We start from the raw sequence: 14,175 nt of genomic DNA on the forward strand, positions 1-14,175 counted from the left end.
CCAACTCTTTTTCAAAGAGGCTCTGAATCCAGAAGGGTTCTTATTCTTGTTCTCAGTGTATCACAGAGGCGAGGCACAGGTCCTTAAGTCTGTCCACCTATGAGTTTGTTCAATGTGCTGGTAAAAAAAAAAAAAATAAAAAAAATAAAAAAATAAAAAAAATAAAAATAAAAAAAAGGGTCAAGTAGCTACTTAATGGGGCATATAGGAAATGCAAGAGAAAAGATCAGAATTCGTGTCTTCAATTCCCAGGCTCCATCTCTGCCCTTCTATTAATTTCTTTCAGGGAAATGTACCAAAAGATGAAATAGAATACTTAGATTTGTGGGTACCACAACACCATAGCAGTGGATATGAGCCTTAAAAAATGAAGCCTGTGGGTTAAATATTTTTAAAAAATTTCTTATTTAGTGAGTTAATTGGTTAGTTAGTTATTTTTTTTTTTTAAGCAGAGCCCCATGTAGCTTAGGCTGGACTTGAACTCACTGTGAAGCTCAGGATAACCTTGATTTCTTGATCATCCTGCCATTTCCTCCCACAAACAGAGATTATCAGCATGGACCATCTAGGCCTCGGGTTAAAGTTTATACTTGATTTATTTCCATACTTCAAATACCAAAATAATATTAAAAAGGTTTATATCAGAAAGTCCACCTCCACTTACACCTACCCTCCACACAAAACCTGTAATTGGCGTTAGTATAGAATTATTTGATTTGAAATCATTATTGTTTGCCTTATAGAAATATAAGCAAATATGGCTGTCATTATCCCCTCCCCCATCAGCAGGAAAAGTGACATACTGTTCTGCACCTTGGTTTTAATCACTTAGCACTATATTTCAGAGACCTTTCCGTTCCCTCTTATGGAGGAAAGAGCGTGTTCTTCATAGCTGCCTAGATTTGACTTTAAGTAATTACTGTGTTTCTATTTTCCCATAGCTGGAAGCTGGGCTTTTTCTATTATACATCTTGTTCTAATTGTTGACTACATGTGTTACATATATGTGCACTCATGCATGTGTGTGTATGAATGTTTGTACCTGTGCACCTATCTATACATTTATTCTTGGCAATGGAACACCTATGTCATAGGAAAATTCACTTACTATTTTGATAGCAATTCCCTAAAATTTCCTAACCAGGATGCAACAGTTTGTACTCCCACTAACAGTGTATGAGATCATCTGTCTCTCCGTAGATTTATCTACGGTGTTGCTGCTGTCAGATGAGGAATGGAGAGACACCTCCAAGTGAACATTGTCTAAAATCACTGGGACCATGACACAGTGGGCATCATGTCTCACTGTGCCCATGGCCTTATGACAACTCTAGTGTCACACACAGAATGAGCCCACTTGCAGAACTCTCTGTGATGGAAAGTTAGGCAATACATTCATTATTCACCTGACCAGCAAGGTAGGCGCTAAAGAGCTCAAATGTTTATTGGAACAGAAAAGAAATTTTTTCCACCATGATGTTCTGTATCCTTGGCTTTCAATGTTCTCTTTTCTGTTCCCACCCTCATCTCCGGGGCTGACTTCAAGCTATGCACCTCCAGGCACAGAGAAGTCTCGCTAAGAGCATTCATACCCAAGGGATGCTCTTTTGAGCAATGATTCTGTGCTTCCCCCAAAGTTTATAATTAAATAATTAGTATCTTATATGATAAACTAAAATTACAGCGCGCAGTATAAACACGGAATGATTGTGCACCGTCAGTACACTTTGTCTTGGGTGTTGCCAGGCAGCCTCCTGCATTATGCAAATAGGGAATCATATGAAAGCAGCATGATTTATGACCCAGATAGCATCTTTACATTGTGAATGGCATGTATTCTAGGTCATCCTCCCATAACTCTGGCCATTCTTACTGGGTTGATTCTTGGGTTCATTTTTCCCACAGGATAGTGTGCCTTTTTTTTTTAGAAAAATAGCAATTCTGCCAGTCTCACTGCCTAGGAGAATGTGGCAAGTGGAGCGTGACAGAGTGGTCACCCAATCCACACAGGCATCCATGTATCTATTTTCATCCTTGTTTGCTTGCCTATGAAAACTAGTCTCACTCTAGCTACGGAGCCCAGACTGACTTTGAACTTGGGGCAATCCTTCTGCCTCTGCCTCCTTCCTCACTGCGTTGATTGCAGGAGAGCCACCATCCCTGGCTAAACAAGATTTTCTTTTTTTTTTTATTTTCTTTTTTTTTAAATTTTATTTATTTATTGAGGATTTCTGCCTCCTTCCCGCCACCGCCTCCCATTTCCCTCCCCCCTCCCCCGATCAAGTCCCTCTCCCTCATCAGCTTGAAGAGCCATCAGGGTTCCCTGACCTGTGGGAAGTCCAAGGACCGCCCACCTCCATCCAGGTTTAGTAAGGTGAGCATCCAAACTGCCTAGGCTCCTCCAAAGCCAGCACGTGCAGTAGGATCAGAAACCCATTGCCATTGTTCTTGAGTTCTCAGTAGTCCTCATTGTCCGCTATGTTCAGAGAGTCCTGTTTTATCCCATGCTTTTTCCGACTCAGGCCAGCTGGCCTTGGTGAATTCCTGAAAGAACATCCCCATTGTCTCAGTGTGTGGATGCACCCCCTCGCGGTCCTGAGTTCCTTGCTCGTGCTCCCCCTCCTGCTCCTGATTTGGACCTTGAGATTTCTGTCTGGTACTCCAATTTGGGTCTCTGTCTCTGTCTCCTTTCATCGCCTGATGAAGGTTAATATTCAGGGGGATGCCTATATGTTTGTCTTTGGATTCACCTTCTTATTTAGCTTCTCTAGGATTGCGAATTATAAGCTCACTGTCCTTTAATTATGGCTAGAAACCAAATATGAGTGAGTACATCCCATGTTCCTCTTTTTGGGTCTGGCTTACCTCACTCAGGATAGTAAACAAGATTTTCTAAAGCAGAGTTCTGACAGGGTCATGTTAAAGAGAAAATCACTTTCTTGCCCTCTGAAGAACAGTTGAATGTAGAGAGTTGCAGGGATGAGTGTATTTGGTCTACACAAGAGACCATTCCTGGGTGTGTAAGTAGACTTCCAAAACTTAGCTGATGTACAAAGACATACTGAATTTTGTTAATGATACTTACAAAGGTTTTCACAGCAGGCATTTCCAGTCTCTTCTCAGGCTTCTTGGAGGTGTTTCTCTCCAAGTCTCCTCTCTTCCAAGGGCTAAAAGTTCTATTTGTCCTACCACTTAACACATGAATTAAAGATGTCAGTCGCCCCTCCCCCAGCCCTAAGAGTGCTGCTTGCTTCAGGCTGAACCATTTCCTCTGCCACCTTTGTGGCTTTCACTACTTCTTGAGAATACATTTGAGATTGTCCTGCCATAGTTTTCTTTCTAGGAATACCTTTGCGCCCGAGCTAGTCTTAAAAAGTAGGAAGGAGGTCAAAAATAAGGTGTCATATAGTATTAGACATCCAGATATAGGAAGTATTAAGTTAGGGTGTTACAAAAATATTATGTCACGGGTGTGTTTCTTTAAAGGCACTTAGCATTTGGGTCTTAATTGAAATCATTCTTACTCCAGATGAGTTGGCAAAGAAGCATCTGGTAGCAATGTTAGTGGTTTATAAAGAACGTGGTTATGTTTCAATGTCCAAAGAATTTCCAGGGGGGAAAAATGTGTGATACAACTAATGAGCTACCTTCATGCATAACTTTGACACTCTGGCCTGGTCTGTATGTATTGTATGATTGGCACCTTAAGGGAGTAGCCCCGTGTTACGGACAGGGAGTAACAAAGTAACTTTAGGGTTATATTCAAACTCCACAGAATTGGACTTTAAACACATTGTGTATGAGAAATTTTCATATAGGATTCTGCTGAAGTAAATCAAAAAACCTGGAGTGTAGTGATTCCAGAATATCTTTACCATGTAGACGTTCAAAATTGAAGACACCATATCCACAACTGAATCGATACAGAAAAACCAAACAAGCAGTTGTAAATTGTGGTTGATTTTATTATATGGCTACTAGTTAATGAGTATTAACTGTTTGGTGGTCATTTTTTTTTACTATAAAAGCAGCGTAGTAATCCTTAGTATTTGTACAGCTGCCCAGAGCATCTCCTAAAATCCATTCTCCTCCCACACGACTACTACCAACAATGTCTTTTATTTAGGGAGTATAGGTAGAAATATAGTCCGCATCCCATTACTTAGATTAAATATATTGATGTGAGTTTTCGTGTCACTTCTACAAACTTATATTTGGTGAAAAGAGGGAAGGCTGGGGCTCTCACTGCCCTGTCACTCACGGCACAACAAGTTTGATTATTTCCACACCAGTGCTTCGCTGGTGGCGGTATATTTTGACTAGTCAAATAGATCACATGTCATCTGAGATGGTGCTGTTTTCCTGATATGTTTGAGCTTAGAACACAGTCAGGATCCTGAATATGGCCCATGTAGATTATTATGCACAGTGCACAAAACTTCCTTCCAGTAACTCCAGGAATTGAGAGCTGGAGTAAGGCAGCGAGCAGGGAAACATATTTTATTTTTCCTCCCACATTAAGCTCCAAATAATGAGCACTTTCTTGTGCATTGCAGTAAGCAATTAAAAGAAATTATAGAGTTGGTTGCAAGTATAACCCGAAGGACAACTGGATGTGTGGAACCACCAGTTTTCTCCATGTGCCCAGGCTAATCCTTGTTAATACTCAGAGCACTGAGTTTCTACAGAATGGGCTTGCATGTCCATACATGTTTTTGGCATCTACCCACACACTTTTGTATGGTATGACTGTGCATCCCAGGAGAAAGACTGTGGTGTGTGCCTCTGTGGAGTAGAACAAACCGATTGCTGAAAATGGTGTCACAAAGGTGAGCAAAAAAGAACTAGTAACCTTCTCTTGCTAACTGTATCTTTCCCCCAAGATATCGTGATAGTGATTTGAAAAGGAATGTTGTTCTTCTGTTGCCAGAGGCAACTTATCTTCCCAGTTTCTTCCTCCACATAGTTTTACTTCACTACTTTAAGTTTGGTGTTCAGTGTTTCCAGAAGATACGGTCTAATCTAGAGTGATCCTTTGCTGAGATAAAACATAGCCATCTTTCCGAAGAGATTATGTTAAACCTACAAGTTCGGTCCTAAAATGGGTTTATAAATTGATATTATATACTTATTCTTTCTGTAGTGGAAATTGTACTGATAGTCATTTCAGTAGACTCAACTGTAGAAAAGCTGGCAAGTACATGTCTTTACCATGCTCCAGGCTTCATTAGGTGTGTGTGACTGTGTGACTGTGGTCTCTGGTGATGTGCTGGCTCTCAACAGTAAGAATCCTGATAGTATATGATGACAGGAACACAGGGGTGTTCACCCGTACTCTACAGACAGAATTTGATTAAAGTACCTAACTGTGGAAAAAAGAGATTGAAATAAGGCAGACTGCCTTCACTTCCTTCCTCTCTCTCTCTCTCTCTCTCTCTCTCTCTCTCTCTCTCTCTATCTATCTATCTATCTCTCTCATTTTGAATTGCGATGATCCTGAAATGTTTCCAATCAACACATAATGATAAAAAAAAATACGACTTAAAGGGGATTCCCTTCATCCTCACAGCTAAGAGTTACCACCTGCTCTCCCCTTACAGACAAAGAATGCTACTTTTCCCATCTTGCACTCTGTTTCTGGTGCACAGCCCGCTCAGTCTTGGAGGCAAGAAGATGGTGCCCTGCTTTGCTTTCCCATTATTCTCTGCCCATAGTTGTGCCTGTGTATAATCTGAAAAAGGCCGTCCATTAGCATGTGGCCATCTGGGCCTTTCAACCTCCCATTCAAGGTAGAACTCAACAGGATTTGAGACATCACCTGAGAAAGTAAGACTCAATGTCATGTTAGTCCCATGACATTGCACACTGTTTGCCACACTGGCGGAGTTCCCAGTGCATGGTATATACATGTGAACTGGTGAACCTGGTGAGTTCTTAGTGTTTGGAATCTAGCAGTCTTCACAATCTTTTATCGAGAGTTCAACAGTGGACCAGACTCCAATTCTACTTAAAAAATTGCTTTGACAACTCCCTCATATTTTTGTTCAATTCCAAAAATTTTAAGCATTTCTTTCATTTTTTTTTTAAAAAAAAAACTTTTCAAAAGTCATTTAAGGCACCTCTGTCTTGAAGCAACTGATTTCAAATATTAGGTGCTTACTGAGAAATTGTGCTACCTACTGGGCATTTGTTGTAGCGACAGGTTTAAATTGGAGAAATAATTCAGATCCTTGATACATACACATACATGTACAATGTATATTATGGTTTTGTTGCCAGCACTGTTTAGTTAAGTGGGGCTTAATCATACCTTTAATCACACATGAAATGTGCACATGATAAGAAAGTGCTGGAGATCTGTCGGTTTCAGAACCAACTCTAAAAATAAATCTGCCTGAAGGAGTGAGTTCTCGCTGCCTCTGCCTCTCATTTACCACTTCAGAACACAGAGGACCAGAGACATCTGGCTGAAAGCAACATGACATCTGGCTGAGTGCTTGGAAATCTACTCTCAGATCTAGTTAGTCATGTCATCTCTAGCATGGTTCTCATTGAGTGGGTGATATCAGCCTGTGTGAAGTGATTAGGAGGGCTAAATATGTTTGCATCTGCCTCATAGCACTTGGGAAAAATTATTAATTGAATAACAGTCCAGATTTATATCAGCGGTACCCTAGAAAAACTCATTTATGGGTATCCCATATATCCCATGCCATACTTAGAAAAGAGTAGGGAAAGCCAGCTAGCAAAAAAGAGAGTCAAGGGTATATATATATGTATATGTGTGTGTGTGTGTGTATATATATATATATATATATACCATTACAAAAGCAGCAATATTTTCCCATGTAATGAGCAATGCGAGTGGAGTCAAAGAGGAAATACGGCAAGTAACCCCATGGCTTACTAAGACAGTACCATAGTGCCCAATTTGATGTAACCCACTTCCTTCCACCCTCCTTGGCTACCTTTCTCTGTATCATTGGGTCTGTTACGTCTCAGCTTTGAGGAGTTTTTTTTAATCTACTCCAAGTGTCTGAATCTAGTTGAATTGCAGGTTCTGAGAGTGGATGGAAGAAATCAGATGTGAGAGGGAAAGCTTATGAGTTCTCTGGTGGTGTCAATGCACCGTGTTCATTGATCACACTTTGAGAAAGAAGTAGGGTTCATTAGTTGGAGTACATTCAATTAGGAAACCTACATTTCCTAAAACTCTAATTTCAGGTCCCACAAATCTCTCATTTTGTTGGAGTATTTTTCTCAACAGACTTTTACTAAATCTATGTTATTGTTTGAAAGTATAATGTGTGTGCATTCCTTCATATCCATGTATGCGAATGTGTGTACATGCGCACCATACTGTGTATGTTGAGGTCATATGCCTCAAGGGTTGGTCCTCACCTTCTACCTTGTTTTGAGATGAGGTCTCACCATGACTGCATATGCCAAGCTAGCTGATTCAAACGCTTCCGGGGTTTTCCTGTCTCTGCCTTCCATCTCCCCATAGCAGATGCTAAAATTACCAATGCTCACACAGTGAATCTGGATTTTACATGGATTTTCAAGATTCAAACTCAGATCCTTCAGTTTGTGAAACAGTTGTTTATTTACTGAACCATCTCTTCAGCCCTTTACTGACAATTTTGAATTGCATTAATGATCAATTTATAAGTGTTCATCGGAAATATAACTTGATATTTAAGATTTTAGGCTGCATAAAATTAATTTCAACCTTGAATTTTTCCTATAAATTCAAGTGTATATTTAAGTACAGTTTAGTTGTAGCTCACTTGCACCAATGTGATGCTGAACTTGTTTATGCATCCCTGTTCAACACTTCCAAAGGTGTTATCCCCTTCTATAAAAATCCCATCCATGGGGCTGTGAAGATGGCTTAGTAGTTAAGAGCACTAGATGCTCTTCCAGAGACCCAGGGTTCAATTCTCAGCTCCCAAATGGTAGCTCACAACTTTGGGACTCCCCAGTTTCAAAGAAATTGAGTGCCCTGTTCTGACCTCTGTGGATAGCAGGTATACATACAAGCAAAGTACCCATACATATAACACACATGATTCTATAGTAATTGATGAATGTCTGTCATTAAATATGATATTCATGTGATAAAGTCATGTGTTGTGCATTATAAAGTGAGTTGATAAAACTTAACAATATTAACTTAACTTAGTAGTATTTGTCTATCATGTATGAGATTTTGGTAAATAATACATTGTTAAATCTAACTTTGGTGAATGGTAACAAAACTTGCTGGAATACTGAAGAACATAGAGTCCTAATTTTAAAAGATTTTATTCCTTGACTGTCAGCTGCTAGTTGGCCCTTATAACATGGCAGCTGTGCCCCAAGGTTAGGATGTCAGGGTAGAAGTTCTCTGCCCAATCTTTGTAGAAGATAATTTTCTATTCCTTCTTTCCAAATACAAGGCATCATTCTAACTGATGCTAACACTTATGTCTTGTACTTTAACCAGACCTTCCCCCAAATAATGTGCCGATAGCACCAACAGAAAGAGAGTTGGGTCATTCAGTATCTGGTGAATCTAGTTGATATAGTATACTGTACAACTTACTCAGGGTAATAATTCCAGGGAGAATACTCAGTCTCTGTCCTTAGCAGGCTGTTTTTCTCCAAAAATAAAGGTAAGTCTTCTGCCAATAGGAAAACCACTGTTTGTTTTTGTTAGGGGAAGGGAGTAGAAGATGGTAGCAGAAGATTGGCATTCTATCAAAGGTTGGCATGTAAATTTATCTGTCAAAGTAATGTTTCAGTAAAATATGTATTTTTTTTCTGACGGCATTTACCTGTCCTTTTTTACTACAGGTGTATACTAAGACTCATCAAATTCTTTGGTTCTTATATCTATTAAATAAAGTTTGTGTCGTTCAATGCCATGGGAAAGCCAGGGGTTAGAGTACTCTGATATGAAAGACTATGTTTTATAGAACATTGCATTAGGGTTTTCAGCATGCCAGAACCAATGTAGTTATAGATGTTTGAACACAGGCGAATTACAGAAGTTGGCACAGTTGATTATGATGGTAAGAGGTCCATAAGGGGTTGTTTGCAATCTGTAGACTCTGTCTTGCTGTAACATGGCTTGGTCCAAGTCTGGAGGTCTGAGAGCCTGAGGATCCAAGTACAGGTACAAAGATCTGGAAGTTCTGATGTCTAACATGAGAATTTGTGTCTCTGTGACAATGAGCCTTGGAAAAGAAGAGTGTAAAAACAGTTATGACAGAAATATCCAATCACTTTTCTTCTCATGTTCTGTCTGGGTACCAGTCAATGATATGGATTGTGTCCACCCATAATTGAGGAAAGACTTTTCCATTCAATCCACCAATTTATCTGACAATCTCCTTTGGAAACAAAGCCACACCTCAAAACAACATTTCTTTGTCTAGTCAAATTAATACCTAAATTTAACCCTCACTCAAGGGTATCAGAATATCTTAAGATACAAATGGTTTAAAAATAATATTATAGAGATATTTCTAAAAGCTTTGAAATATCTGCATTATCTAATATTATTTTCAAAATTATTTATTAACTTCAATCAAATAGACAACCAGCTAATTAGGTGAATATCTATAATGATCACTATATTTTTTTCCATTTTAATGATGAATTTCAACTTCAATTACTTTCTTTGAGAAATGTGTGGGTGTCTTTAGTGTTGTCTTATTTTTTGTTTGTTGATTCTTGGTTTAGCAATACATGAGAAAATAACATGGAAATGACGTAGATGGAAGAAACAAACTAGTACCTTTAGTGTAAGGCCGACCCTCTTCTGGAATCTAGGTTCTGACTTCATTCTACCAAGGGAACCACACGGAGGGGATAAGTTGATTAAAAACTCTGCTTCTCTTTCCTCCAGCACAAAATGGAGATAATTATAGTTACCTGTACCCCCTGGGTCCTATGAGTCTTAATTACTTAATATTTGCAAAGCACTTACAGAGCTTTGAATTAAAAGTGCTGAGCCACAGAACCAGAGTTCAGTATAATTATAATTGGAGTGAAAGTTTGTCGTTTTTCCTTATCTCCATCTCTCTATGCTCTGTTATTTTTGCCAAACCAGACATTACTGATGGTTGCTACCTAATACTGCCCACTTCTATGACCACCCTTCTTGAAACATGTTTCAGTAAATAGATTGACCCAGATCCATAGTTCCACATGTAAACAACTACTTAGTATTTATTTTTAAAGTTCACTATTCAATAACAAGGCAATTCTTTTTTTTTTTTTTTTGTTGAGACAGGGTTTCTCTGTGGCTTTGGAGCCTGTCCTGGAACTAGCTCTGTAGACCAGGCTGGTCTCGAACTCATTTGTTTCTTCTAGTCTGCCAATCCAAGAAGTCTTGGGTGGACAGTGTTAAACAGTCCTCCCTACTCAGAAAAAACTGGCTCTTCAGAGCCCATAAAGGAGCTTCCAATCTGTTTATTATCATTCCTAGAACTTTATGAAGTTGGCCAATTGTTCGGACTTGTCTCTTATTACTTCTAATCCAGAGCTTTTCTCTTCATTTTCTAATTCAATTCTTTCTCACCTCTAACCCGCTCATCAAACAATCATCATCTCATACTGTCTTATTTGGAGATCCCAGAATCCTTTGAGATCCTTACAAATTATCTCTTCTTTTCTCGCCTAGAATCTTTCCCCTTCTAGAATTTCATCTACTTCTTCCCAGGATTTTTTTTCCCACATCGGTCTTGCTTCCTTCTTAGACTATGGAACTAGAAGATAGAGCCCTTACCTTATAATTAAACAAACAGAAGTAAGGTTGACATAGGGATGTAGTGAAATCAGATGCTAGTTAAACATTTTAATGTTATTTTTACAGATTCCCATTAATCTGGTTTTAATAAGTTTGTATCTTATATGACAGAATTAAATATTAGCTGATCTTTCTTTAACATCATTATCCTTGGTAGTTATAGGACTGTCTAAAATGAGTCACCCTGCCATTAAACTGTGTTTTCTTTGATTACATGCTTACATACAAAACCCAAAGAAATTAGTAGCAGTTAAATCTTTTATGGTCCTCTCATTCCCAATTTCCTGGTTTTCCTGTATGGTTATTTTGTTCTTTTTCTCAATTTTGGCTATGAAAATGTAGTTCTAATATGACTAACTTAAAGAGGAGAAAAGACTATTTTGCCTCACACCTCAGAGGTTTTACTTCATGGTTCGCTGGCCCTACTGCTTCTCGGTCTTTATAAGGCAGAACATGATGTATGGCCTACCTCCTTTGGCTTCTGTCTTGCCCCGTTGAACATTTAATTATTAATCCATCAATATATATCCATTATGAGATCAGAACCCTCATGATGTATTCACTATCTAAAAGCCCACCTTTGTACAAAGCTGCAGTGAGGACTAACTCTACAACTCACAAGGGACCATCTGCATCACAACAAAGACTAAAAACAGTTCTAGCAGTACTCCATGGTACTGGCTTCAGAACGTTGATCTCTGGGATGTGGTATAACTGTGTAAAATGGTTTCCAAGTTTTATAAGCTTCCTTTTTGTCATAGCCTTTCTCTTTCCTGTCATTAATATTCTAAAACTGGCATTGTTTTCTGGTAGTAAGAGCTTGAGTGAGGAGACCGTGATCTATTAGCTTTGTGACATTTTACAGAGTACATCTTTGAGGTGTAATTGCTGTACCTGTGTGATCATGATGCTATGAACTGTCCTCTCTTTGTGAAAATCCAATTTGATGAAGATTATGAATGTTCTGTAATCTTTTAGACAACACAGTTATTGTAGCACTGCAGTAGAGGAGCAAGCGATCATGCATATTCTTCCGGTCAGTTGTTTAGGTCTTTTGAGTCATGCTTCTAACTAAGCTTTCCTTTTACCTCACTGATGTCTTTTTTTCAAAGTGCTATATACTGTATTAACTTTACCGAGATGAGAAAGTCTTCCTATAACTTTATAGGTAGGGTAGAGTGGATTGTTGTTAAGCCTTTGGAAAAATAACTATGTAGACTAATCATCTACATAGAAGCATTGCATAGTCCCTTTGTTTTTAGTTGATGAGATTTATCTTGAGCTGTATTGGGGTTTGAAACCTAAGAGAAAAAGTTGAAAAGAGGAAATATTTACCAACCAATGGCTGGCATGGTGGAGGGAAGCTTCTGACCTGTGACAGCCGGAAAGCAAAGAGAAAGGTTCCAGGGACAAAATATGCTTCTCTGGTGTCCCTACTGACTGCTTTTCTGCACCAAAACCCTACTTCCTAAAGTTCCCAGTACTTCCCAAAACAGCACCCGCCAAGGACTGTGCCTTAAATACAAGAGTCTGTGGGGAGCATTTCATATTCAGAGCTTTGGATATATATTCAGAAACCCTTATTAGTCCTTTATGTATTTCTAATATAGTGTATGAAATTACTCACTGAAGAATTTAGAGGAGTATAAAAAAGAAAGCGAAAGGATGGACATTCTAAGTTTTACTCCCATTATTACTGCTATTAGCACTAACTCCAACCCATACCTCCCCTGCTCACTGATCCACTGAAAGAGCTGTGTGTAGCACAGTGTTTTCTGCTTTTTAATCACTCAATGTTTTACTCCATTAAAACTTGAGAATTTTTTGGTAGATGATAAATATCAGCTGTTAAATTGCTAAGTTTAAAATTTGTAATTATAATTTACCTAATATATATGTTTATATTATACACTAAAAATTATCAAGAATTTAGCTAACGCTTTCAGTGCATTCATATGATAAGTCTTCCTGTAAAAAATGACATCAGAACCCTTCTTTCTCTTGGATTAATAAATAGATGTTTATTGATTATTACTGACAATTTTCTGGGGTTTTTTGGTTTTGGTTTTTGAGACAGGTTTCTCTGTGGCTTCGGAGCCTGTCCTGAAACTAGCTCTTGTAGGCTAGGCTGGCCTCGAACTCACAGAGATTTGCTTGCCTCTGCCTCCCAAGTGTTGGGATTAAAGGTGTGCGCCACCACCACCCAGCCAATTTTTCTGTATTAGCATTAAGAGAGATATGACATAATCCCTTTCCTTGGAGAGCTTATTTTCTTACAGAAGTCTGGCCATAACTAATAAGTACTGTTAATGACAGATATGGGGGGCATGAAATACTAAATATGATAATAATGTAGAATTAATGAGAGGAAAGAAGACAGTGTGTCCTGGAGTAATTAGAGAAGGTGGCAGGTATGGCAAGTTTTCATTCTTAAACCAGGTCATAAAAGATGACCAAGACTCGGTTTCCTAGAGGTATAGAGGAGAGAATTTTTCTATTTGCAGAGAAGATCAAATCATTTTCAGTGATGACCAAGAACCTCAAGTACCTGGCCTGGTCAGAATAGAAATGAAGCCATTGTAAGCTTTTGTTTAAGAGAATAATACAGGAGTGTTTTGCCAGGAGTTTTATAGGGCAGAAAGGGTATCGCAAACAACCCGGGGACATGTAGTCAAAAACTTAGATAACAAAGACTGGGCTATTCTAGTGGCAGTGTGCTGGAGAAAGATATTGGTAGGATGTTTGAAAGGAAACATCAGTGAATGCCTTTATTGACTAGATTTGAAGGTTATACAGGAAATGTGTCATTAAACTTTATATAAGAATTTATTCTGAACATTTCATTCAACTCCAAGATGACCCAAAATATCAGAAAACCATAGTTAGAAAACAGTACAGCTGGGCACAATGGTATCTGTCTATATCCCCAACACTTCAGAAACCGAGACAATAGGATGGAGATTGGAGCCAAGGCTATGCTGGGGGTACACAGGAAGAAACATATAATAAACAGGAAAGTACATCAGGCCATTGGGCTCACAAAACGTACTGAGTCACTTTTCAAGGCATTTTCTAAATCCTTTCAGCAAACAGGCCAAAAAAAGAAAAATGCTGGATTACCACTCAGAGGGTGTCAGAGGGGTGGGGCTGATACCATCTAGTTAATTGCTGAATCTATTTAGATGCTCAGCTTGGAACAATAGTTATGTGTAGACTTAGAGTGAGATCAAAGTCATATTTATTCAGATGTCAATTGTTTACTTGGAATTTGCTTATGTAATTGATGAGAGAGTAATACACAAAGCATTAATTACTTTTCTTACCAGAAAAATAAAAACAAAAAACGTAAATGAGACTCCTGAAAGGTTGAGGAAAAA

The 14,175-nt window shown here is 38.6% G+C and overlaps 1 protein-coding gene across 1 annotated transcript in view; it reads left to right on the top strand.

The window, feature by feature from the left end:
• The window catches only part of Bdnf (brain derived neurotrophic factor), a 33,656-nt gene that overhangs the window by 13,649 nt on the left and 5,832 nt on the right, over window positions 1-14,175 (top strand). The gene's annotated exons all lie outside the window — the stretch shown is intronic.

Source organism: Microtus ochrogaster (assembly GCF_000317375.1).
Source record: "Microtus ochrogaster isolate Prairie Vole_2 chromosome 14 unlocalized genomic scaffold, MicOch1.0 chr14_random_1, whole genome shotgun sequence".
Taxonomy (NCBI): Eukaryota; Metazoa; Chordata; class Mammalia; order Rodentia; family Cricetidae; genus Microtus; species Microtus ochrogaster.